The sequence below is a fragment of the Aythya fuligula genome, chromosome 3, assembly GCF_009819795.1.
Source record: "Aythya fuligula isolate bAytFul2 chromosome 3, bAytFul2.pri, whole genome shotgun sequence".
NCBI classification, from domain to species: Eukaryota; Metazoa; Chordata; class Aves; order Anseriformes; family Anatidae; genus Aythya; species Aythya fuligula.
The window spans coordinates 91,572,733-91,599,559 of record NC_045561.1 but is presented as its reverse complement, the minus strand read 5'-3'; the positions used below and the strand labels follow the sequence as shown (position 1 = coordinate 91,599,559).

Below are 26,827 nucleotides of genomic sequence, written 5' to 3'. Positions count from 1 at the left end.
TATTATGCCTGTTGCTTTTGTTTGTTTGTTTGTTTCCAGAAATTAGTAATATTTCTAATTGATATTTGGGGAATACGTAATTCTTTGGTTTCTTTTTATGAAGAATTATCTTCATTTGTTTCTCTTACTTGTCCTTTTTTTTTTTTTTTTGGAATACTTTACATTATCTCTTACACGTGTTTAACACTATGTTTATGCAATTCAGACAGCTGATTGGGAATTAGGACTGTCAGGAAATTTTCTGATAAAGCATTTTTCCACAGAAAATGTCAGTCCGTCAACACCAGTGTTCTCTGCAAAAGGGACAGTGCCAGCAATGCTCTGAGGAGCTTTCTCTGCCAAGAGGGATTTTGGCTGGTTCACTGTCCAGCTGCTGCCTAGTGCACTGCTGGGACGCTGTGCCCTGGTGGTGGTCAGGTCTTCAACCTCCTGCCTGATCCGTCAGCCAGGATCTTGGGCTCCCAAGGAGGCCCAGCTCTGATTCTGTCTATATTTGGCTAGTCAGCCATTATGGAGTTGTGACTGCAAACCAGTAAGGTCAAGCAGCTGTTTCCTTAGGCAACAGGGATGAATGGAAGTGGGAAAGAAATTGTCTGTCACTCTACTTTTCCCCTTTATTTCACTAAAGTGTAGAGGTTCTGGCATCTAGCACATTTCCCAACAATCGTTATTAGTGTAATAGATCAAAAATAAAATAAAATAATTACAGAAACACATAAGCTTACATCCATATTGGTCCCTTAAATCACTATTGCAACCAAGGATTTTGAGACTTCTTTTATTGGCATAAACAAATACACAAAAAATACATACATCTTCTCCCACCATGGAGATGGTGGGGTGGATGTGCAAATAATTGGGTCTTCAGCTGTGTCCTAATACTTACATACTGAATTAAAGTGCTGAATAGCTGAAAGGAGACATAAAGCCACAGTGATGGCTGGGGATAGTGCTCTAATATGGTGAACAAGATCCCCTACATAAATCTCAGTGAAAGGCATAGACCCAGGGAACTACAGACTGGTGAATCTCACCTCTGTGCCTGGCAAGATCATGGATCTGTTCCTCCTGGAGGCAATATTAAGGAACATGCAGGACAAGGAGCCAGCATTGCTTCACCAAGGGTAAATCATGCCTGACTGATCTGGTGGCCTACTATGATGGAGTAACTGCATCAATAGACAAGGGAAAACAGACTGATGTCGTCTACTTGGACTTCTGTAAGGCCTTTGACATGGCCCCACACAACATCCTAATTTCTAAATAGGAAAGATGTGGATTTGAAGAGTGGCCCATCAGGTGGAAAAGGAATTGGCTCAATGGCCACACCCAGAGAGTGGTGGTCAATTGTTCTATGTCCAGGTGGAGGCCAGTGACAAAAGATGTCCCACAGGGGTCTGTCTTGAGACCTCCAAAGGAGGGTCACAAAGATGATCAGAGGCTGGAACATATCTCGTATGAAGAAAGGCTGAGAGAGCTGGGTATTTTCAGCCTGGAGAAGAGAAGAATCTGGGGAGACCTCTTTGCGGACTTTCAGTACTTAAAGTATAAAAAAGATGGAGAGTGACAGTTTACATGGGCAGATGGTGACAGGATAAGGGGGAATAGTTTTAAACTAAAGAAGTGTAGGCTTCAATTAGATATAAGAAAGAAATTTACTATGAGGGTGGTGAGGCACTTGAGCATGTTGCCCAGAGAAGTTGTGGATGCCCCATTCCTGGAGGTGTTCAAGTTCAGATTGGATGGGGCCTTGGCCCACCTTATCTAGCGCTTGGCATCCCTGTCTATGGCAGGGGGGTTGGAGTTATATGATCTTTACGGTCCTTTCCAACCTGAGCCATTCTATGATTCTATGTGAGGATAGTGCCAAAGTCATGTTACAGCACATAACATGGCAGATGAGAAGCAAGGTCCAAGACAGTCCTGTGAGCCTGTTGCAGGTTCAGCAGAACCCTTGGCTCTTCCAACACAGAGAACCGTGAAACACCACTGGACTGAAGGAGTGCAGAGTTACTTTCCAAGTGACACTCCTCTAAGAGACAGCATTGAATATTTGCAGCAGTAGGTAAATTCTGTCTCCACTTAATTGACTGAGGAATTTAAACTGGATTTACAGCTCTTAAGACCTTATAGGCAAGCCTGTAACATCTTATAAATCTATGTGTGGCAGAAGAACTGTTATTACCCAAGTTGCATGTCCAGTATCTGCTCGTGTTGCCACCTGAAGTAGTTATTCTGCAGGGATGAGAAAGAACAGAGTCCCTGAGACTGCAACTTCCTTGCAATGGGAAGAATATAGCCTTGGCTCTGCACAGATAAAACAACACTGAAGAAGAGGTGATTTGTATTTATTACAAGGTTTGCACAGTCTTGTCTCCATAGAAAAAGTGGAGTGAGCAAAGAAAAATTCTTTACTTACTTTTCTTGTTTGTCCTTAATGGAGAACATCTATTAACTTTTCTCATGCTGAAATTCAAGTCAGCTTTCTGTTGTACAGTTAAGTACTTAAGGTGATGATAACAAAAGACCATCACTGAATTTGCTTTATTCTTGAAAATTGAGGGGCAACTTCTGTTAGTACTATTGTCTATTGTAGATTTTCATGCTTCATAAATAAATAAATAAATAAATAAAGCTGTTATCATCACCAGGAAGAATGATTGCAAACCCAACAGAAAGTGTTATTATGTTAGTAGTTCTGAGTTCACATCTATGGTATGATTATTTTTTCTAAGAATCTAAAGTTTTGAGCAGCTAAGTTACCTATGTAAGAAAAAAAAAAAAAAAAAAAAAAAAAAAAAAACTTTAAAACCTTTTCAGTTTTAAACAAAAACATGTACAAATATAAAACTTCTTCCTTTACCAAGGTAGGCTATCTGTGCCAAGATTTACATGCTTTAGGAGAAAAAATTTGGCTCAAAGACACATCTTCTAGGCTCCAGATCAGAAGTTATATTAAAGTATGCCAAGGTCTTGCCCTCAGTTGTATTTCCTCTATGCAGTGTTCCAAGCAGTATCTCAGAAAGCATGATGTGGAGAGACCATTAAAAAAAATCATTTGTCCATGACAAGCAGGAAATGAAACAATCTCTCTCTTGACATAAGTCATTTAGTCTAGCTCCTGACACAACCACATCCAAGGTGTCTTTACACTGAGTCAAGTGATAAGGGATAAAGGGAAATACTGGCAGTCATAAGAGTTCAAGAGAAGTGTATGCCTGTATTAGATTTTATTTTGTGTTTTCTTTTTTAAAAATTAAAAAAAAAAAGAAAAACTACTATTAGACTTAATTGTAAATATTATTGTCTTCTAAAACCAATAATTAAATGAGTATTTTTTAAAATACTGTGTTGTCAGAAAGTTAAACAAACAATTCCCTTTCCTGTAAATTATTTCAAGAACGTGTAAAACTATAGCTAGCACATGACCTAAAAAAAAAGTGCCATTTTTCCCTACTACACAAAGCACAGATTTCCTCCTTTACTTAATTCCAGCTAGACACTAGTCTGGATAATGAAAGGAAATAGTTTTAAAAGTTAGTAGGCATTCTGATAACTGTAACTTCAAATACTAAAGCAGCATGTTGAAAAGTATACAATCAGCTAGATTGAGTGGTTCTAATAGAACTGCAGACTTTTCAACAAATTTACACTTAGCGCGTTGATCTCAATATTTATGTTGTTATGCTGAATGATAATAGGAGTGCTCCAAACAGGATTTGAAAAATGACTGTTTAGACAGTCTGAATCTTCCTTGTTCTCAGCACTCCTCATTTCATTTGCTGTCCATCATGCTTTGAATGCTAGGATGTAATATAACCCTGTCTTACCTCTGGTCATTCCTAGGCTAGGTATTTGCACTCTGAAATGCAAATTGTTGAGATTATGCCTGGCACAGGCTGGAGCAAGGTGTTGAGGTTACCAGAGTATTAAATCCTAGACATGAACACTTTGCTGTATCATTAAGCAGAGCTAGTAGTCCCTCAGTCTGGGTGAGTATTTGGAACCAATGGAAGTTTTGTTGCTCAATTTAATGAAGCCAGGATTTCACCACCAACCCATCATGTTCTCCCAGGCTATAGAAATACTTAGGCAAAAGGGTTTAACCTAATCCTTGTCAGCAGAATAACGTAGTGCCAACTCTAACACTGGATTGAGATAGCAAGACCAGCTTCATTCCAGTTACTTTTCCTAGCTTTGCCTGTGAACATCCATACCAAAATTAATTCAAAAAGCCTAGGGCATTCTTTAGTAGAAATAAAAGGTCAAAGTCAAGCACAAACATGTACCTTTAATATGTAATTCTACTAGACAACATCAACTGATTCTCCATCTTGGCATAATTAAAAACAAGAGATCTTGCTCTCATCTCCTCATTTTCCCTTATAGAATGAATGGGAATGAAGAGCTCCAAAGAGGAGGAAGGGGAAGATAAAGCCTTCTCCCTTCAGCAGAACAAACAATCTGATCAGGACAGATCCCCAGGCAACCTCAGCCTTATGAATCACATTGTTGAATGTCTTACATGTATCTTAGGGAGAGCTCTGAGGAAACTGTCTTACATGTCTTTTTACATGTATAACTCAAGCTATTTCATCATCCTATTTATTTTATTATATTTACACATATATGTGTATATGCATATAAATGTATACAAATATACTCCCCATAATTAATCATTTCATTTTCATCATTCACCATGAAAACATTATTATTGTCATCAAGACTTTAGAGATGCTTTGTCAAAAGCTTTGGTGTCAAAACACCTTAGCCTCATAATGATTTCTCAAAATATGTTGAGTGTCACTAACCATCAAAAACTTCCTCAGATACTCCACACACCTTCTAGTCCAGCAAATTTCAACACCTAGCTGCCTTGCCCTATTATTCGCTTAATATATATATTTATATGTAATGCTCTCTACCAAAGACAAATAATGTCTAATTTTATCTCTCTTTGTCTAGCCAGACTAGAAGATAATTAGTTCTTTCTTTCTTACACTATTGAAGATTAGTAAGAAATTCAATAAAAGACTTCCACTGAACATCAGCACATTGTAAATGAGAAATATAAAGGGGTTTTGTTGAAGGAAAAACATTCATGTTTTTATTCCCCTTTAATGTATTTCAGGTTGAGTATGAAACTTTAGCAATGCACAAGGGAGAAACGACAAGTTGTTGAGGCAGGAAACACAAAAGTAAGTAATTGGAAGAATTAAGTGAAATAGTGTTGTGGTATAGGCCCAGCAAGCAACTCAGCTCCACACAGCTGCTTGCTCACTCTCAGCAGGTGGAAGTGGGGAGAGAACTGGAAAGGTAAAAGTGCAAGAACTCATGAGCTGACATAAAGACTGTTCACTAGATAAAGTAAAAGCCACATGTGCAAGTAAAACAAAAGAAGGAATTCATTCACTACTTCCCATCAGCAAGCACCTAGGTGTTCAGCCACTTGTTGGAAAGCAGAGATCATCATATGCAAGAGTTCCTTGGGAAAACAAATGTCATCACTCCAAACTCCCACACACATACACACTTCCTCCTTCTTTACTCCAGCTGCTATTGCTGAGCATGATGCCACATGGTGTAGGACATCCCTTTGGTCAGCCTGGGTCACCTGTCCTAGCTGTGTTCCCTCCTAGCTCCCAGTGTACTCTCAGCCTTCTCACTGGCAGGGCAAGCGCCAACAGCTGAAAAAGTCCTTGGCTCCTTGTGAGCACTTCTCTGCAACAAGTAAAATATCAGCATGTTATCACCATTATTTTAATCAAAAATCCAAAACATAGCATCATACAAGCCTCTATGAAGAAAATTAACTCAATCCCAGCCAAAACTATGAGAAATAATATGACAGAGATAATTTGGAAAGGGTTAGGAAACTAAAATGAAAGGCAGAGAGAGATGCCTTGGTTTCTCATTTAAAACACTGAACACTTCAAAAGAGATTGGCACTCATAAGTTATTTCTGCTCCAGTTGGCCTTATTAATCTCAGTCATATTGTCATAGATATTTGCTCAAGCCTATGAACTGTTCAAATAGTGCATGATATGGGTCATGTGAATACAGACAATTGGAAAATAATCTTTTACTCTTTTAGAAGATTGATATGGGTAGTTTGTCTTAGAAAGGCTAAAATAATATTATTAAAAGCGTTTAAAGTGCATTCTAGTTTCAGTAATGAATTCTGTAAATACTCAGCTTTATCACAGACCAACATTACAACTATTGTAAAATAGTAGAGATCCATTTAAACCATTTTATGCCACCTAATGCTATGCCTCAACAAATGTATCCAAAAGTTGGTGCAATTCTAATACCTGTCATCAGGTGGCCTGTTATCAGAAGAACTACTTATGTAAAAGATTTTGTGATAATGTATTGACTTTCTTTCATCCTGAGTAAGACAACCTACCATTTAATGTCTTCAAATGAAACAGCTACTTTCATTTAAGTTAATCCAACAAACACAAATAAAGTACTATTTGCAAGGTAAAAAAGAAAAAAAATCTAGTAATTGGCTTTGAGAATTAAAAGAATGTTTTCTTGTATTTGAAAGAGGAACAGAAAATCATGAACATTAATTTCAGAATATAAGCTATTCCTTTTATTGTTTGGAGAGTGGCCATCAGAGAACAAGAAACTCCACTCAGACTGATCTCTTGATACCTGTGCCATAAAAACAAATCAGAAAATAGACTTCTTTTTCTATAGCTACATTGCCTCCAGTTTTGAGGCTTCTTATATGTTTGCTGTATTCCAGGAAATAAATAAACGAACAAATAATTGTGGTAAATAACTTCAAAACATCCACAATTAAATGTATGTGCTGCTGTGACTAAATTTTATTAAAACAGTATTAAAGATATTAAAACAGTATTAAAACTGTACTGTAAAACTGTTGAAATATTCTGTGGAAGTTAATTGATCATTAGGTTTATTAGTTTTCCCTTTACAATCATTGTATGTAAAGAACTTGGGAACTTAATCATAGAATCATAGAATCATAGAATATCCTGAGTTGGAAGGGACCCTTAAGGATCATCAAGTCCAACTCTTGACACCGCACAGGTCTACCCAAAAGTTCAGACCATGTGCCTACGTGCACAGTCCAATCTCTTCTTAAATTCAGACAGGCTCGGTGCAGTGACCACTTCCCTGGGGAGCCTGTTCCAGTGTGCAACCACCCTCTCTGTGAAGAACCCCCTCCTGACGTCCAGCCTAAATTTCCCCTGCCTCAGCTTAACCCCGTTCCCGCGGGTCCTGTCACTAGTGTTAATGGAGAAAAGGTCTCCTGCCTCTCGACACCCCCTTACGAGGAAGTTGTAGACTGTGATGAGGTCTCCCCTCAGCCTCCTCTTCTCCAGGCTGAACAGGCCCAGTGACCTCAGCCGTTCCTCGTACGTCTTCCCCTCCAGGCCTTTCACCATCTTCGTAGCCCTCCTCTGGACACTTTCCAACAGTTTCATGTCCTTTTTATACTGTGGTGCCCAGAAACTGCACACAGTACTCGAGGTGAGGCCGCACCAGCGCAGAGTAGAGTGGGATAATCACCTCCCTTGACTACTAGCGATGCCGTGCTTGATGCACCCCAGGACATGATTGGCCCTCCTGGCTGCCAGGGCACACTGCTGGCTCATATTCAACTTGCTGTCTACCACGACCCCCAGATCCTCTCTTCTAGGCTGCTCTCGAGCGTCTCATCACCCAGTCTGTACATGCAGCCAGGGTTTCCCCGTCCCAGGTGCAGGACCCGGCACTTGCTCTTATTGAAACTTCATGCGGTGGTGATCGCCCAGCTCTCCAACCTGTCCAGATCCCTCTGTAAGGCCTTTACGCCCTCATTTGAGTCCACAACTCCTCCAAGTTTGGTGTCATCAGCAAACTTGCTCAAAATACCCTCTATTCCTACATCCAGATCGTTTATAAAAATATTGAAAAGTACCGGCCCTAAAATGGAGCCTTGAGGGACCCCACTGGTGACCGCCCGCCAGCCTGACACAGCCCCATTTACCATAACCCTTTGGGCCCTGCCCGTTAGCCAATTGCTCACCCATCGTATGATGTTTTTATTTAGCTGTATGGTGGACATTTTGTCCAGTAGGATCCTATGGGAAACCGTGTCAAAAGCCTTGCTGAAGTCCAAAAAAAACACATCAGCTGGTTTCCCTTGGTCCACCATACGGGTGATCTTATGATGTTCTTTAAACATCATAAGGGTGATCTTAATGAGTTCTTTAAACCTGGTTATGTCCCCAAGTTCTCTTAATTTCTCTTGACTTCAACAGGTCTGCATGATCACGGGAGATGGCCTGCGTACACCTGATTATCTGTTTTGATTTGCATGATGTTTGCTAAAGTTAAGATCATCAAATATTTATTAGTCAGAGGATTAGGGGCTGGGATATTATGGATAATGTAATAAATCTGTAACAGAAATAGTGCCTCTGGGCACCAGCTGCTCTGGTTTATAATAGTGTAGTCATGTCCATGCAGGGATGTGACCAGTTAGTAAACTGTCCCAGACCAGAAAATATCAGACATACACATTAAACTTGTATCAACTAGCTGTGCACTCCCAGAAGCTCATAGAGCCATAGAATAATTTAGGTTGGAAAGGACCTCTGGAGCTGAACCCATTGATCAAAACCAACTTCAGCTACATGAGATTGCTCAGGGCCCTGTCCAGTCAAGTTCTGAATATAATCAAGGGTAAAGGTTTCACAGCCTCTCTAGGCAACCTGTTCCAGTGTTTGATCAAATTCACTGTGCAAAATGCTTTTCTGACATTTTGTCAGAATTTCCTTTGCTGCAGCTTGTGACTATTGCCTCTTATCTTTTCACTGTCCCTTTCAGGAAGAGTTTGTCTTCTCTAAAACTGTTGGTTATCTAGCTGAAGACAGAAAATAGATTCTCCCTCAGTCCACTAGTCTTCTGGATGAGAAAACCCAACTCTTTTGGATTCTTCTTGCATGAGATGCACCAGCCCTGTAAACAACATGGTGGACTCTCTTCAGGTTATCTATGCTTTTCTTGTCCCAGGGACACCAAAACTGGGTAAAGTACTCTACCTGTGCTTTCACAAGAACTCAACAGAGGTAAATAACTGCTTCCATTAGCCTATTAGCTACACTTTTACCAATACAGCTCAGAATGTAATTAATCCACGTATCCACAAGGACACACTGTTGACTAGCATTCAACTTATTGTATACCAGGACCCTCCCTTACAGTCCTTTTCTGTAAAACTGTTTTCCTGTAGTGTCTTGGTGATACTCCATCAGAGGTGCAGAATTTCATATTTGTCTTAACTGAATTTCACGAGGTTCCCATTAAATCATTTCTGCAGCTTGCCAAGGTCAGCTGCCTGTAAACTATACTCCTCACCATACCAACCGCTTGCCCCACTCTTGGGACAATCAGTCTTGTCATCTGCAAACGCACTGAGGGCACGTTTCATCCCATTGTTCACCTTTTAGTATGAATAGCAACAACAGGACACACAGCTGCCCAGGCCACCCCTGGAGATAACATTGATAATAACATATTGATAGCCTTGAGTCCTAGCCTGGACTTTCTGCCCCTCAGAAAGTTGTTAAGGGGATTGGGAGAGCAGGTAGTGTTCTCCTCCATCTTCCCAGTTGGAGACTGAGACCCAAAAAGAAGATAAATGGATCAGGCAAATGACTGGCTGTGTGGCTAGTGCCATGTTCAGGGTCTGGGGTTCTGTGATGTTGGACAAACCTCCACAAGACCAGGCATATTGACACTGGATGGAGCAAACCTGAACAGGTGGGGCAAGAGTGTTCTGTGAGGCAAGCTGTTTAGACTTATTAGCAGAGCTTTAAACTAGATTCAGCAGTGGACAAGGATTTACAGAGGAGAAACAGGGAACACCAACACTTCAGGAAGCAACAGGGAAATATGTGAATCACCCCAAAGTAATTAGTGGCTGCTCCACTGAAAAGGTGATGGGGCTGACAGCCTAGCTGAAGTGCCTCCACATCATAGCACACCTTAGGGGAAGCAAGCGGGAGGAGTCAGAAACCTTGGTGCAATCAGAAAACTGTGACCTAATTGCTACCATAGAAACGTGGTGGAATGAATCACTCACTGGAACACTTCAAGTGAGGGCTACAAGCTTTACAGAAGAGATAGACAGGGAAAGAAAGGCTGGGATGTTGTCTTCTATGGAATAAATTGATAGATTGTGAAGAGCTGTTCTGAGAAACAGTCACAACCAGGTTGAGAGCTTGTGGGTAAAACTCAGGGACAAGACCAATAAAGGACACATTATCATTAGGTTCTCCTTCAGGCCACTTGATGAAGGGAAGCCAGTTGACAGGACCTTCTTGATTCAGGTACAAGAAGGATCACACTCACAGGCTGTCATTCTAATGGGGGACCTTCAACCTCCCTGACATCTGCTAGGAAAGCAACAGAGCAGGCTGTAAGCAATCCAGGAGACTCCTAGAGCATGTTGAGGATAACTTTCTGGACCAGTATTAGTTAGTGGGAAATTTTTTACTTGGAGGGTGATGAGGCCCACTGGAACAGGTTGCCAAGAGAAGCTATGGATTCCCCTTCCATGGAGGTGTTCAAAACCAAGTTGGATGGAGCTTTGGACAACCTGATCTAGTGGGATGTGTCCTTCCTGCCCATGGGAGGAGGGTGGAATTAGATGGTATTCCAACCCATCTAGGATATGATTTTATGGTTTCCAACACTGAAGTTCTATAGATACCAAAGTAAGGAATGATAAACTTTTAAAAGAAATCCTGGTGACTGCCAGACGAAAGGGAATCTTTTCATCATGCAACTGTACCAGACAAAAGGGTTAATATGGTCTCTTAGCAGCCTCTTAATGTTGTCTTTCTTTAATATTGTACTGGGGGTGTCCTCAGGTGCATGTCAAAAGTGTAATAAATGAATTTAGATACATGGTTAGAAGAAGGTTTGAAGTTGCCATAATTTTATAGGAAAGATATTAATGGAAAAATCATCCAGCTTCTGTTTTCAGCTTCTAAAAGGAGTTTCATAATTATCCTTTTTCCATTTCACATACACAGATGATAAGTATAATGTTTTAATTTTAACCCTGGGCAGACAACTTGCAGAACTATGATTTGATTGAACTCTGTTGTGACTGAAGATTTCTTCTGAAGATCAGCACCTTACTGAGAATATTGAACTCAAGTGAATAAATAAAACATGAACATCAATAAGGATAAGGAAATTCAAAGTTAAATAAATAAGATGTTATAAGACAACACGGAATATTTAAATATGTAATGCAGACTTTCTAATGAAAGGAAGAAAGGAATATAAATTAATTTGTAACCACAGAAAGTGGAGAACAGTGCAAGAGGCAGAAGAAAAATTAGCCACTGCTTTAAAAAGTTTTGTGGCCATGATCACAGATGAAGTAAAATGGTGCTGTGCTACAGCTATGTAATCTTGATTCACATGACAGGATAACCTGCTGCAATGTTTTATAATGTGCACAATCTATATCCTGTAGCATTATATACGAAAATCAAGAGGCCAGATGGATGTAATATTGTTTGTTAACTCACCAAAGTAGTAGGAGGTGAAAACAGACTCTCTTCAGACTTTCTTACAAAGTCATGGCCCACTAACATTGGCATGTGAAAATGAAGTCCTTGGATCTTGGTCTTAAAATCTGTGTAATGCTAGCTATGGCTTTATATATATATATTTATATATGTTAAAAAATCTTTTTAACTCTTATTTGTTCTGTAGCATGAAAAATTGAGCTGAGTTTTTAATAATCTGACAGAAAATCTCACACCTCAGTCTGTTAATTCTCTTAAACCTCACCACTGAAATGACTGTATGATTGAGATTACCTGTCCATACTGACAATGTCATAATGCAGGTCCTGCTGAAATGACCCCAATTGCAATGTGATGGGCTCTTCCAACTGCTTCCCACAGAGATGGTTCTTACTTCAGCTGCCTGTGCAAGGTACTGGATCCTCACTTGCCACTCAAAACCAAAATCCAGAAAGCATATTTCTTTTCTTTTGAGGTAATGCCGAAAAGGAAAATTTAGAAGTAGGCAGAAATGTTGCCTTCTGCTTTCAGCTCATAGGCTGTGTTGTCTGCCTGAGGTCTAAAGAGCAGAGCAACTAAAGTGTTGCCCACTGCAGAGTCATGGTTATAAGGGACTTGCCAGAGCAGGAAGAGATGGTGATGTGAGAGGGGTAAGAAGCAGAGAGGGGCAACAACAAGGTTTTGTATTCCCTCAGAACAACATTAGCCCAAACAAAATGTTCTCTAGTTCCTTGGCTGTTCTTTCAAGGGATGCAACCATTTTGCTTAGGCCTCTGAGTTATGATAAGGCTGTTTTAGCTAGGAGTGCTGCCCTTACCCATGTACAATGTTCGTTCCCTTCCTTTTTCCATTTATTTTTTGATATGCAACCTGCAAGCTTCTGTTGTGCACTACAGGATAATGCTGTGCAAGTTACGTAAGTTTTTGCAGCTGGATGTACATGTGTTGCTGCTGCTGCTGCCTTATAAGCACTCCAAAAATCATTTCTGTTTCATTTTCTAGTGTACAAATTGTTACTTACAGTGTACTGACAACAACCATAAAGCGAGAATCTAATTAGAAATAATTAAGAGCCATCCACATACCCACGAATTATAAGTCTGATCCCTTTGGATGACTGGCAAAAGCTGTTTCCTGTGCCTCACAGAAGATAAGTGTTTACAGGGAGAAAGAACTAGATTACTAACCACAGCTAGTCAGCAAATTTCTTTGTTGTTGTTGTTGTTGTTTTTATAATTCAGTTTATTCCAAAATGCAGAACAACGCACAGCACTGATATTTTATCATTGTAACTGTGACTGAGAAAGCTTCAAGCAAAACCTTCAAATATCTAGTCAGTCCAATAAATGTGAAGGCATTTATGGCTGCCTGCTCCATTCTTTCAGTGAGCAATGCTCAGTGGGGCTGCCAGTTTGATGTGAGATGATTGAAGTCTTATTTTGGAATTACTCTTTATAAAATTGCCACTGGATGCCCAAAAATATATTTGATAGAAAAGCTGCAATCAAAACTAAAAATACACCTGCAAGAGATGTGTCATACCACAGTTATGTTACAAGAGCCTCTACCAGAAAGAGAGTGGATTTAGGACAATGCCACACAACTACTAGATAGGAGTTCTGAGTGTACCATGTTCTGAGAGAAAAAATGATAATAATAATTGAATTTGAGTGCACTGCTAATTATCCATATAAAATATTTTAAAGTTCTACCATGATACAGCTACAAATAATTGCTGAAATACTGAGTTTCATCTGCCTACAAGATGTGTAGTCATCTATGAGCTACTGAGCCCTTTTAGCTGCATTGTGCACAAAACCTGTTTCAACATATGTAAAGTTCTTGAAAATTGCCTTAAGACAATTCACCAAACTTAGGGAATTGTTGTAACAGAAGACTGTTGCCAAAACAGCTTTTCATGATGGCATGCCAGGGACATGTCAGAAACTGGAAGTACATTTAATTGCACAGCACAGCTGTTGGTTAAAATCAGCTCTGGGGTAAACCTTTGGAGGCTGACTGAAATGCTGGCAACCCTTAATGTGCTCTTAAACCAAGGACCAGGCAAGCTGTTGTGCAATAAGAGAAATGGAAGCAGATTTTCATGTCTCTAACTCTGTCACCAAAGTAAATTTTCCAAGATGGTATTCTTTGCTCCTTCAATACTTAAACCAGAGGGAATTTAGAAATGCTAAGTCTCTATATCATGAATGCAGAGCTTCCAGTGTAAGCATCCATCGCAAGGTTAAAAATACAGAAAGTCTAAGCATCCAAATCATGTGCTTAAAGTCAGATAGCATGGATATTCCCCAAAATCTCCTTGTCTTTTCTTTCCTATTGAGAGCCAGAAAAGACAACCAATGCTCAAATATTGTTTGGGGTGGGGGGTTAAGGTTTGTAAAGCAAGTTGATTTTTTTTTTTTCCAGCTTCCTCACTTTTTTTTTCACCTCAATTCTTAAGTTTTATTTGTCTGTACTCATCCCTGGTGACAAAAATAACAGTTTGATCCTCCTTTCACCCTTTGTAGTAAAAACTGTGTCTGTAGTTTTTTACACAAGGGCAAAACCCTTGGGCAATCAGAAGTGAACTCAATGTTGTTAACTTCAGGTAGTACTAAATAGACTTTACAAAAGGCATTGCAGAGGCTTTTTATTTCCCAATTTATTGCAAAACAGGTCCCTAACAACTCTCTTGAGATCAAAAGCTGTCTAAAAGTGATCCTTTTTAGTCAATTCATCCAGTTACAACAAATGAAACATTATCTTGACATTCTGTGCATTGTTCTGGTTATTTTCAGTTGTTGCTATTGTAACCTGCTTTAAGGCATCATGCTGAACACAGATTCAATTTCTAAAGTACCTGAAGGTACTGTCAGTATTAAGGAAGCATGCCAAAGCTGTCATCAAGTAGTCTACAGCAAAAGATTGTCCAAAGCTGAGCTGCAAGTCAAAAATTAAGAATCTTTTAAAATGTTCAACAGGAAGTAATATAGCCATAAGGACTTACCCAGAGCAAAACCTGCTGTAGCAGTTACACTGAACATAGAGCACAGAAGAGAAAATTCTGACTGTGTTAAAAACAGACCTTTATACCTTAATTGATTCCCTCCTGGAAAATATTTTATTTTTCATTTCATGAAAAGTGCCAGTTATGGAAGTTCCAGAGTAAACATGTGAGTCCTTTGAAGTATTTTTGTTTTAAAAAGGTTTGATGTTTGAAAAACGGGGATATTTTTCCCTTGGGAATGCCATTTTTTTTCTCTCCAGAATATGTGCTATTTAATGAAAAAAAAAAAAAAAAGTTTATTTTTATTTTATTTTTATTAAATTTGTACTGAAATCACTAACCTCTGATGTGGCTATGAAAAAAAAAAAAAAAGAAGAAGAAGAATTTAAATTCATTTTGATGCTAATGCGTATCTCCTGTAGTACTTTTTTACCTTCTTAGTCTTGCATGTTCTATATTTCAAAAATAAAAACATTAAACTGGAATATATACGTATATTTTTTCATCTTGTACAGGCTTGTATGATGAAGACCTGACAAGGTAACTGTAAAAATATCTGTTATTCTAACTTCCATCATTGATTTCATTAAGGGATCTGAGAGGAAAAAGGAGAAAATGGTTTCTATGAATTCTTGAATGTTATACAGAATTTCTGATTGTGAAGAACTTTCCTTTTACTTAGCTAAAAGATAGCACGTGCCAGAATTTATGAAGAAGTTGTTTTATAGGGTTGATTGCCAGGTAATTATATTTTTAATTTGCTGAACGTCTGCAATCTCTAAGAATAAGTAATTTTATCAGCCAAGGCCTTTGTAATTTTTTGCTGTTGGTGGTGGGGTTTGTGTCTGTCTGTTGTGTGGTTTGTTTGTTTGTTTGTTTGTTTGTTTAATGTAAATCCAGTAGTCTGATAATTACTATCTGAGTCACAAGAAACTACTACTTCTTTTTCCAGGAAACACGATTAAAGTTAGGTTAGTTAAAGTTTCTATTTAAAAATATATATATATATAATATATTCATAAATAAATTTTAAAAAGGGGGAAGGAGGGGAAGGAAGCCTAGATCATAGAATATCCTGAGTTGGAAGAGACCCATAAGGATCATCAAGTCCAACTCTTTGCACCGCACAGGTTGTGGTGGTTTTACCATGCTGGGCAGCTAAACACCACAACCGCTCTCTCACTCCCCCTCCTTAGATGAGGAGGGGAAGAAGGAAAGCACAGAACAACTCATGGGTTGAGATAAGGATAATTTAATTAAAGGGAAATAATAATAATAATAATTAAAGAAAGATTGTTATGAACTAAACAATTTAACTAAAGGGAAAAAAAAAAAGGGGGGAAAGGGGGGAAAGGGAGTGGGAAAGCAAAAAAAAAAAAAAAAAAAAGAGAGGAAACAAACAAATAAAACAAATGAAAGCTATGTGGAAGTGCAGAAGAAAGAAATTACTCTCTACATCCCACAACTGAGCGATGCATGAGCACGTTCTTGAAGCAGGGCCTCAACGCACGTAGCCAGTGTTCAGGAGGAGGACCGATGTTTTCACAACGAGAGCCCACCCCTCCCCTCTTCTTCCTGTTTCCACCTTTTATTGCTGAATGTGACATCACATGGTATGGAACCTTTGGTTGGTTTAGGTCAGCTGCCCTGGTGATGTTTCTCTTCTCACTTTTTGCCCACACCCTAGGAGGGTTAGAGAAAGGTCCAATGCTGTGCCAGCACTGCTCAGCAGTAGACACACACTGGTGTGATAACACTGCTGTTCCAGCTACAAGTGCAGAGTACAGCACTGTATGGGCTGCTGCAGGGAAAGTTAACATCCCAGCCAGACCCAGTACACAGGTCTACCCAAAAGTTTAGACCATGTGACTAAGTGCACAGTCCAATCGCTTTTTAAATTCAGACAGGCTTGGTAAAGAGACTACTTCACTGGGGAGCTTGTTCCAGTGTGCTACCACCCTCTTGGTGAAGAACCTCTTCCTGATGTCAAGCCTAAACTTCCCCTGCCTCAGCTTAACACCGTTCCTGCGGGTCCTATCACTGATGCCCAGAACTGCACACAGTACTTGAGGTGAGGCCGCACCAGCACAGAGTAGAGTGGGACAATCACCTCCCTCGACCGACTAGCAATGCTGTGCTTGATGCACCCCAGGATACAGTTGGCCCTCCTGGTTGCCAGGGCACATTGCTGGCTCATATTCAACTTGCTGTCAACCTCAACCCCCAGATCCCTCTCTGTGGAACTGCTCTCCAGCGTCTTGTCACCCAGTCTGTACATAAAGCCAGGGTTGCCCCGTCCCAGGTGCAGGACCTGGCACTTGCTTTTGTTAAACTTCATGTGGTTGGTGATCGCCCAGCTCTCCAATCTGTCCAGATCTCTCTGCAAGGCCTTTCCACCCTCATCTGAGTCCACAACTCCTCCGATTTTGGTGTTATTGGCAAATTTGCTCAGAACTCCTTCTAGTCCTATATCCAAATCATTTATAAAAACATTGAAGAGGACTGGCCCTAAAATGGAGTCTTGAGGGACCCCACTAGTGAACATCTGCCAGCCAGTCGTGGCCCCATTTACCACAACTCTTTGAGCCCTGCCCGTCAGCCAATTGCTCACCCATCTTATGATGTTTTTGTTAAGTTGTATGCTGGACATTTTGTCCAGTATGATCCTATGGGAAACCGTGTCAAAAGCCTTGCTGAAGTCCAAAAAGATCACATCAGCTGGTTTCCCTTGATCAACTAGACGGGTGATCTTGTCATAAAAGGAAATCAAATTTGTTAGGCAGGACCTACCCCTCATGAACTCATGTTGGCTAGGACCAATGCCTGCATTGTCCCCCAGGTGCACTTCAGTAACTTCAAGAATCATCTTCTCCATGATTTTACCAGGCATTGACATGAGACTGACAGGCCTATAATTGCTAGGGTCTTCTTTCTTACCCTTCTTGAAAATTGGTACAACATTTGCCAGCTTCCAATCTACTGGGACCTCTCCAGGTTCCCAAGATCGTTGAAAAATAATTGAGAGAGGTCCCGCGATGACATCAGCCAGCTCTTTAAGCACCCTGGGATGAGTCCCATCCAAACCCATGGACTTATATGGATCCAGACAGAGCTGCAAATCCCGCACATGTTCAGGGTCAGTTGGGAGTTTTTCATTCCCACCATCATTGTCCTCCAGCTCAGGGCACCCTGGGAAGAAGAAGGCATGAAATGTCTCTGCTTTGCCTATGTCATTGTCTGTGAGGAGACCTTCCCCATCAAGTAGCAGACCTGTTTTCTTTGGTCCTCCTTTTTCTGTTCACATATCTAAAAAAAACTTTTTTTATTGTCTCCCACAGACATGGCCAGGTTCAACTCTAGTTGGGCTTTGGCCACAAGAATTTTATCCCTACAAATATGAACAGCATCCCTGTACTCCTTCCTCACTGTCTGACCCTCCTTTCAGCAGCCATACACTTTCTTATTTCACCTAAGCTCTAGTAGAAGATCCCTGGTCAGCCAGGCCGGCCTTCTGCCCCATCTGCCTAACTTCCGATATTTTGGAATTGCCTGATCTTGTGCTTTTAGGAGGCAGTGCTTAAAGACTGACAAGCACTGATGGACGCCAATGCCTTCAAAAGCAGTTTCCCAGGGGACCATGCTGACTGACACTGAGAAGCCTGAAGTCTGTTTTCCCTATATCCAGTGCTGAAGTTTTAGTGACAGTTTTCCTTCTGTCACCATAAATTCTAAATTCAACCATTTCATGGTCACTATGACCAAGATAGCCACCAATTGCCACATCTCCCACAAGATCCTCTCTGTTCTCCAGCAACAGATCTAGGAGGGCACCTTTCCTAGTCGGCTCCCTTTGCACCTGCACCAAGAAGTTATCATCTAGGTGCTTTACAAACCTCCTGGACTTGCTAGTGTCAGCTGTGTGGTGATCCCAGTTGATGTCTGGCAAGTTGAAATCCCCCATAAGGACAAGGGAAGTTGATCTTGAGGCATCTCGTAGTTCCGCAAAGAATAATTCATCGGCATTATCATCCTGGCTGGGTGGTCTGTAATAGACTCCCACTACGTCATCCCTTTTATTTGTTCATCCCTTACTCCTTACCCAAAGGCCATTGCCAGAGGCCAACTTTGCCATCGCCAACTTTAAGTTCCACACAGTCAAGCCCATGCTGCACATACATCTCCACCGCACCACCTCGCCTACCCTGTCTGTCCCTCCTGAAGAGCCTGTTACCATCTATTGCAGCACACCAGCCACAGGACTCATCCCATCGTTTCTGCCGATGATGTCGTAGTTGTGGGACTGGGCCAAGACTTCTAGCTCATCCATTTTATTCCTCATACTGCGTGCATTTGTGTAGAAGCACTTCAAATGTGCCTCCCAACACACAGTACCTTGTGGAGCTGACTGAAGGACCTCACCAGCACACAGTCCCTGATTCTAGTGCACCATCCTTTAGCTCATCACTGGCATGCCTGTTTTTTTCCCCTTCCCCCTTTGACTGTAGTTTAAAGCCCTATTTATCAGCCCTGCCAGCTCCTGAGCAAAAATTCTTACCCGTCTCTGAGAGAGGAGCATCCCATCTGGTGCCAGCAGGCACGTTGTCACGTAGACCTTCCCATGATAGAAGAACCCAAAGTTCTGCCAGTTGCACCAGTCCCAAAGCCACATGTTAATGTGATGAGCCTACTTGTCAGCTTCAATTCTCCCTATCGGAAGGACAGAGGCAAACACAACCTGTGCACCTGATCCTTTAAGTACTCGCCCTAAAGCCCTAAAGTCCCTTTTGATCACTCTTGTGTATAAGCAAGCAATAAATGTAGTTGCTTCAGAGATACTCTTTGCATGTTTTTCTCTGAAGTGTTTTTTTACAGATATAACCATTTTCAGATTAGGCTTATTTTACTTTGGGCATGGTCCTCCAAATAACTTCAAGTGTATTATTCATCACATCAAAAGTGAGTTCTGTCATAGCTGACTGATCAGGCTTTGTTGCTTTGGTTTTCTTTGTACTTCTGATGTCAGTCTGCTACTGTGATGTGAAGTGAGGATGGGGAATGTAAGGCATATTGAGGTAGGGCAGCCGTGTGAGCAATATATTCATTGGGAATGTACTATCTTTTTCAGATGTCCAGACGATGGTTTGCAGTGGAATGCCAACAAGTAGCTCACAAGCTATCAGTTATTAAACAGATACAATATCAGTTATTAAGGTTCTCAAAACCTGCTCTTATAAGACCTTGTAAGTCTTGTTTTTACTTACATTTATTTTGAAAAAAAAAAAAAAAAAAAAAAAAAACAGCATGTCTCAAATCAAAACCTTTTACCCAAGGTATGAACCCTGAAAAAGAATGCCAACATAAGAAACTAATTGACTTCTAAGAATAGGATAAGGATATAATATAATATAATAGGATAAGGATATAATATAATAGGATATTAATATAATAATTTTCTATTATAATTAAAAAAAAAAAAAAACTTCTGTTAAAAGCCCAGCTGAAAAAAAAACCACCTCCAGACCACAGAGAACAGCATCAGCCTCCCCACATTTGACTCTGTAGCTGATCTCTCAGACATGGGGCAGCATTCAAGTAAACCAAAGAATACCACTTTTCCATAGTGTGGTAGAAACATAGGAAACATATGAGCAACATAGCCCAGCTCCACGACAACCGGTCTCTCACTCCCCCTCCTCAAAGGGAAAGGGGGAGAAAATATGATGAAAGAGGATGAAGAGGGCTCAAGGGTTGAGATAAGAACAGGTAGGTCACTCAACAATTACCATGACGGACAAAACAGACTCACAGTAGGGAGATTATTGAAGTTTACTGCTTATTACTAACAAGACAGAGAAGTGAGAAACAAAGGAAAGAAACCAGAAACACCTTTCCCCCATCCACCTTCTTCCACCTCCTCCCCCTGAGCAATACAGGGGAATGGGGGGAATGGAGATTGCAGTCAGTCTATAGCACTTCTCCTCCACTCCTTCACAGACACTCTCTTCCCCTGCCTGCCAACATGGGGTCCCTCCCACAAGATGCCACCCTCCCCAAAATTATCCATATATGGGCTTCCCATGGGCAGCAGCTCTTCAAGAACAGCTCAGGGTCCACTGCCAGTTCCTGCCACATCGCCTGCTCCTGCATGGGTTCCTCTCCATAGGCTGCAGCTCTGGCCCAGGGACTGGACAGGAAAAAGATGAGGGTGGGAAGTGATGGGACTTGTAGCTTCTGAAGGACAGAAGGGGGGAACTTCTTTGAACTAAGACCATGGAGATGAAAGGCAATGGAGACTACCTGTGGTGGTTCACGCTAACAGGCAACTTAATTCTACCATACCACTTTCTCATTCCCCCTCCTCAAAAGAACAGGATGAGACAGTATGATGAAAAAGTCTCATGAGTTGAGATAAGAACAGGGAGATAACTCATCAGTTACCACCACAGGGAAAAATAGACTCAGCGTAGAGAGGTTAATATCATTTATTGCCTGTTGCTAACAGACTAGAGCAGTGAGAACTAAAGCAAGACCAAAAACACCTCCCACATTTATCCTCTTCTACCTCTTCCCCATGAGCAGCGCAGGGGAACTAGGAATGGGGGCTGCAGTCAGTCCCTAACATTTTGTCTCCACCCCTCCTTCACGGTCACTCTCTGCCCCAACTCCACATGGGGTCTCTCCCACAGGGTGCTGTCTTTCCTGAACTGAGCATGCAGGAATGCAGGAGCTGCCCACAGGCAGCAGCCCTTCCAGAACTGCTCCCACATGGCCTCCTTACCACGGGTCCATCCCCCAGGAGCAAACTGCACTCACATGTGGGCGGCAGCTCCCCCCAGGTCCCCTGCTCCTGCGTGGGCTTCTCTTCACGGGCTGCAGCTCTGACCTGGGGCCTGCTCCTGCGGGGGCTCTCCATGGGCTGCAGCCTCCTCCAGGCCACATCCACCTGCTCCACCAGGGGCTCCTCCAAGGGCTGCAGCATGGAGATCTGCTCCATGTGGGACCCATGGGCTGCAGGGGGACAGCCTGCTCCACCAAGAGTGTCTCCACAGGCCGCAGGGGAACTTCTGCTGCATGCCTGGAGCACCTCCCTGCCCCTCCTTCTGCACTGACCTTGGCGTCTGCAGAGCTGATTATCTACATTTTTCTCCCTTCTCTCTCCCTGCTACAGTTGCACAGCAGTTTGTTGTTGTTTTGCTTTGTTGTTTTGTTGTTTTTGTTTGTTTGTTTGTTTTTCCCCTTTCTTAAAGTCTGCTCTCCCAGAGACCCATCCAGCATCACTCCCTGGCTCAACTCTGGCCAGCAGCGTCTCTTTTGGAGCCAGCTGGAGCTGGCTCTGATCTGACATGGGGCAGCTGCTGGACTCTGCTCACAGAGGCCTCCCCTGCAGCCTCCCTACTGCCACAAACCTTGCCACATAAACATTATACACTGCTGAGTGTAAGAGTCCAGCGATGACAGTGCAGACAACTGCAAGAAAAATAAACTGATTTAATTAAGTTCTAGGCTGTGTGGGGAGAAATGGGGTACTTTGATGGACCAAGTGGGCTGGCAGGTAGACATACTTGCAGCGAGGCAGAACTAGGACACAGTGAACCCAGGAGGGGACATCTAGGACTGTTTGAAACAGAGCTAGCAGAGTGATTAGAATGGTACAGCAAAGAAGGTGCTGGAAAAGAGAGAGCTTGGAGAAAAGTATTGAAAAGCAAAAAGTACGGGAGAATGATTTAGAGCAGGCTCCCTCCAGGCACTAGTAAAGACTTAAAGATCCTTGAATCTCCCTACTCTATTGCCATTGACAATTTTTTTATTTTTTTATTTTTTTAGTGAAAATATGTGCAATATTCCACCTTCTCCCTGTCCACAGATAGAAGAATCACCTATTATTTCTATCAGTCACACCAGTAGACTTACTGATAAATTATTAAATTAAATATATTTCCTATACAGACGCCATGAAGGTGTTAATACAAGGGCAATCATGCAAATCAAGGGCTTAATATACAGTTATTAGAAATCTGTGAAATGACACGTAAATATGTATATCCAATTTTGTTATATCCTTCTCAAATCACCCTGAGTCAGGAAGTACTACTAAATACTGTTCTTTTCACTTTACTTGAGTTCCATTATGCACTGAGTTTATAATGCGTCTTTTCATTTAGGAATGACCCTTCTTTGTCCCCTGGACTTATTCTGCATTCAACCACTGTCTACACCATTGGAAAACCCCTGAGCATCTCTAAATTTGTGCCTTTAGCAGATGATAATCCACACTGTTAAATGAAAAGTCCAGGCTGTCACATTCCAGCTTGCAGCCTGCAACCCTCTGAGAAACACAAAGGAAATCTTGGTCCCACAGGTAGTATGGTGAAGTCACAGCAAAACTCTGGCTGAGAGAAAAGCAGTAAGAGAACAGCTTCATAAACTGTTGTGCAGCTATAAATGAGAACTTGAGCTCTTACACAGATTTTAACGTCAAATCTTTTCTGACGGTTTATATATATACTTTTTTATACAAGTACATTTTCCAATGACTTCAGTAGCTCGGATAAGTGATTTAAACTTACATCTTTACCCAGGCATTGGACCGTAGATGAGTGCTTACAGAGATAAGTGTATTTTGGAGGGATCCTTTTCCCCATCCATGATGGAGGGATCCATCTTCCTTATTCAGGCCACAGACTGCAGAGATACAAATGCAAAGTAATGCAACAATGTCAAAGACCTGGTGCCAAAGCCCTGAGACTGGGGAGGTACAAATAGGTTGCATATGCTTGTCCCCTCTATGGCCTTGTCACAGGTACGTAAGAAATGATATAGTAGAATATTGTTTTAATCTCTGTGTGGACTAGAGAGAAGAAAGGAATCTGTGGGCCATATCATTAGGGTCCTGCTCTGGAAAATTTAATACTATCCCTTTATCTTCCACGTAGACCTGTGCAAAAGTTGTACAATGTCTTCAAATTTTCACAGCAGATAGTTCATTCTGTGTTTTGTAAGTTGGAGTTGTACTTGAGTATACAAAAGCAATGTCACTGTAGTTTGAAACACCCCAAATTGCTTACCTAAGATTTAGCACTTATCTCTGTTTATAAGCTCTCTCTGTATCTACTGGTGTATAAATTGCAGACTATACCACATCCCCACTTGAGAGAAGAGACCTCACAAAATGGATTCATTGTTTTATGGAGCAGCAAACTGCAGTAGCAATACTGTAGATAAAAACTCAGAAAACAAACAAACATGTTTTAATGCAACATTTAAATAGTATGCAGCAAGTAATGCCTCTAGATATCCATTGACCAATGAGAATAAAACAAAGGCTTAGACCGTTGCTAATCCTTTAAGTGCTGGACATTCTCTGCATTAAATGAAGTAAGGGTTGGAGAAGAATAAAGTGTATTATACAATTCTGAATCATATATATCTGAAAATATATGCACAATAATAACTATAATTCTTCTATTTCCTACCTGCTGAAATTTTGAATTTGCAGCCTTTTTAAAAATGTGCAGTTATCTTTGCTTGACTGTTTTGCCTGTTATGTATGGAAACATATAGCAGAATTACTACTTAGACTAGTCTGAACTAGTATTGAATAAATCATTTTTGATTCTCAGTTCTATTAAAATGTAGTACCATTACAATTTTTATACTTAATATTTTCTTACAAGTTTGCAACATAGATTTTATTTCAGCCCAAAAGAATACCACTACAACATACAGCTAACATTGATATTTTTTTCCTGAAATCATATATGCAACATCTTGTTCTAACCTGTATCTAGAGAAAAACATCTGCATTTTCTTTCTGTGACAAACACTGTAGTTTCATACGGTTCATATATTTTCAATTCATATTCTAAGTTCTGTAAGAAGAGAGCTGTTGAAAAATATGTCTTACAAACTGTGAAGATGTATAAAAAGTCAGGGATTCCTTTTTGTGTCAACAGGATTCCTCCACACCTCAACAAATCTTCTCTGCCTTCTGCTGATCCCTGCATTTTGGTTCCAACACTCTAAATGGAAAGCCTTTCCCTCAGTGACCAAAATGACCACGTTGTATACTGCATGAGTGATGTTTTTAATTTCTCTCTTCTGTACTTCAGACATGTATTAGAAAACAAATGGTTATAACTGTACACTTATGGAAACATAAATAAGTGTGCTACTTCCACTAAGCACATTCACAGTGAGTAGCATTTAGTAACTTAGGTGGATCTTTTTGACCTTGGAAGCAACTATTGTACTATGTAAGCTAATACATGAGAAATGATCTTAAAACAAATCATCTTTCCACCTCAAATGGGAGCAAAAAGACAATCTATTTCAAAGACACTCTTTCCTCCTTTTTTTGCTTATTGCTATCAAAAATACAGGTGCAATAAAGAAAGCGGGTAAGATTTGTGGTTTGTTATCCTATTACCATGACAGCAAGACAGACATGCTATTCTGTTATTAAACATGTCCAATTACAGCCATAAAATGTTGCTCCTATTTTTATTATCTGTCTTAGGGTTATAAAGTTTTGTAGGTTAGATGGGAAAAAAAAAATACACGTGAAAATGCTTCAATACATATTTGTCACACACACTCCAGTGTATACATTTCCTTGGAAACAGCCAAAAAAAGGCTCAAAGTATGTATAGAATGTACAGAAATCAGGGAAAGCTAGTCTAAGAACCAACTCACTTGTTTAGATGTACTTGTAGCTCTAGTATGAAACAAAGCATTTGTGTTATATTAATAACGTTTATTTTGCTGTCTTAATGTACAAGGAAAGAATCTGGTCTGAAAAAAGAAATTTTATTTTAATGTATATGACCAAATTCTACATTAAATTGTATCCTCAGAGACATATACATTGTTGCTAGCTTTGGTGAGGACAGATTTTGGTCCATTACACTGAGAATCGCTGTTTGATATTTCACATTCACCCTGAGAGGTAAGTAAAAACACTATGGTACAACACTTGCAAAGCTATTGAGGATCTGTTGCTTACTGAAATTAATGGAGCTTCTGTTAACTGAGGATCTGGAGGAATTAGCAAATAACTCACATTTTATATTTAATGTGTTATAATACTGTTCAACTATAACTACTAACAATGAAATACTTTAATTTTCCTAGTATAAAATTTTCAGTTCACCTTCTTTGTTGCTTTTTTATTCCTTTATATAGTTTTTATATATATATAAAGGAAAAGGTGTCAGTGACTCACCATGTTCCAGTGCATCCAGGTACACACATAATTTAGTGGAACTGTCAACATGCGTTACTGGGAAACTGTACTGTGTTTTTCTTCATTTTCTAGTCTTGTACCCAGAGACGGAAAGACTAATGTTGTCACAATAGAAACAGACGAAAACAGTAGAGATGTTTTATTAATTTTATCACCAGAAGGCAGAGCAGCTGCAACTAACGTAATAGCTCTGCCTTTAAAAGCTTTAGCACATCTTTCATTGTGTGGTAGCGTAATTTACTATACCCAGACTGAATATCACCATGAAATGAATGTTTTGAGCAATGAAATAAAAAACAAAGGCTTACATTCTATTCATATCTACTTTTCTGTTTTGTGCTCTACAGTTTAATCTTCTGCTTTCTAATTTCACATTCCTTTGTTGGTCTAACAAATGTACAAGACAAATCAGATCAAACCACACAATCACTGTGTAAGAACCCATTTTGGTGGCATATGTGTTCTTATCTTTCTTTCTTTCCTTGTAAAACTTCAATATGTCTTTAATAAGAGATGTGTTCACATATATGTAATCTGAAAGATTTCTGAGAAAGGTTTGTTTTTTAAGGTGGTTGGGAATGAATGGATTTCTGTTTTCTTTAAGCTAGCAATGTAGTGTCACTACATTGTATTATATACATATGTATATATAATTCTAATTTGTACTGTACAACATATTCATTAATCTTTCATTGGTCTTAGCATATACTTGTCCATGAACTGCTAAGTACATTAAGAGCAGTTTCACCATACCTTTCATGAAAGGTACATTGTCTATTTCTTCATCAACCTAGTTTAGATGTAAGTCTTGATTCTTGCACTCCAGTTTAAATATCTTGTTACAATTCGTAATTGTGATTGCAAGCAGAACAAATAACTGCGGAACTTTTGCACAGCGTGTATTTCAAATTAAAATATTCAATTATTTGACATCTTTCAGGAGTACCATGATGGGGTACAAAAATCACATATATTTACCATTTCATGCAAAATACATCTAGTCAAAT

The 26,827-nt window shown here is 40.2% G+C and overlaps 1 long non-coding RNA gene across 1 annotated transcript; it reads left to right on the top strand.

The window, feature by feature from the left end:
* Positions 1–4,981: 4,981 nt before the first annotated feature.
* On the top strand, positions 4,982–12,049 carry LOC116488110. The gene is made up of 3 exons (XR_004253132.1): positions 4,982–5,198; positions 8,852–9,093; positions 11,895–12,049. It is a non-coding gene; the product is annotated as an uncharacterized LOC116488110 (long non-coding RNA).
* The last annotated feature ends 14,778 nt before the right edge of the window (positions 12,050–26,827 follow it).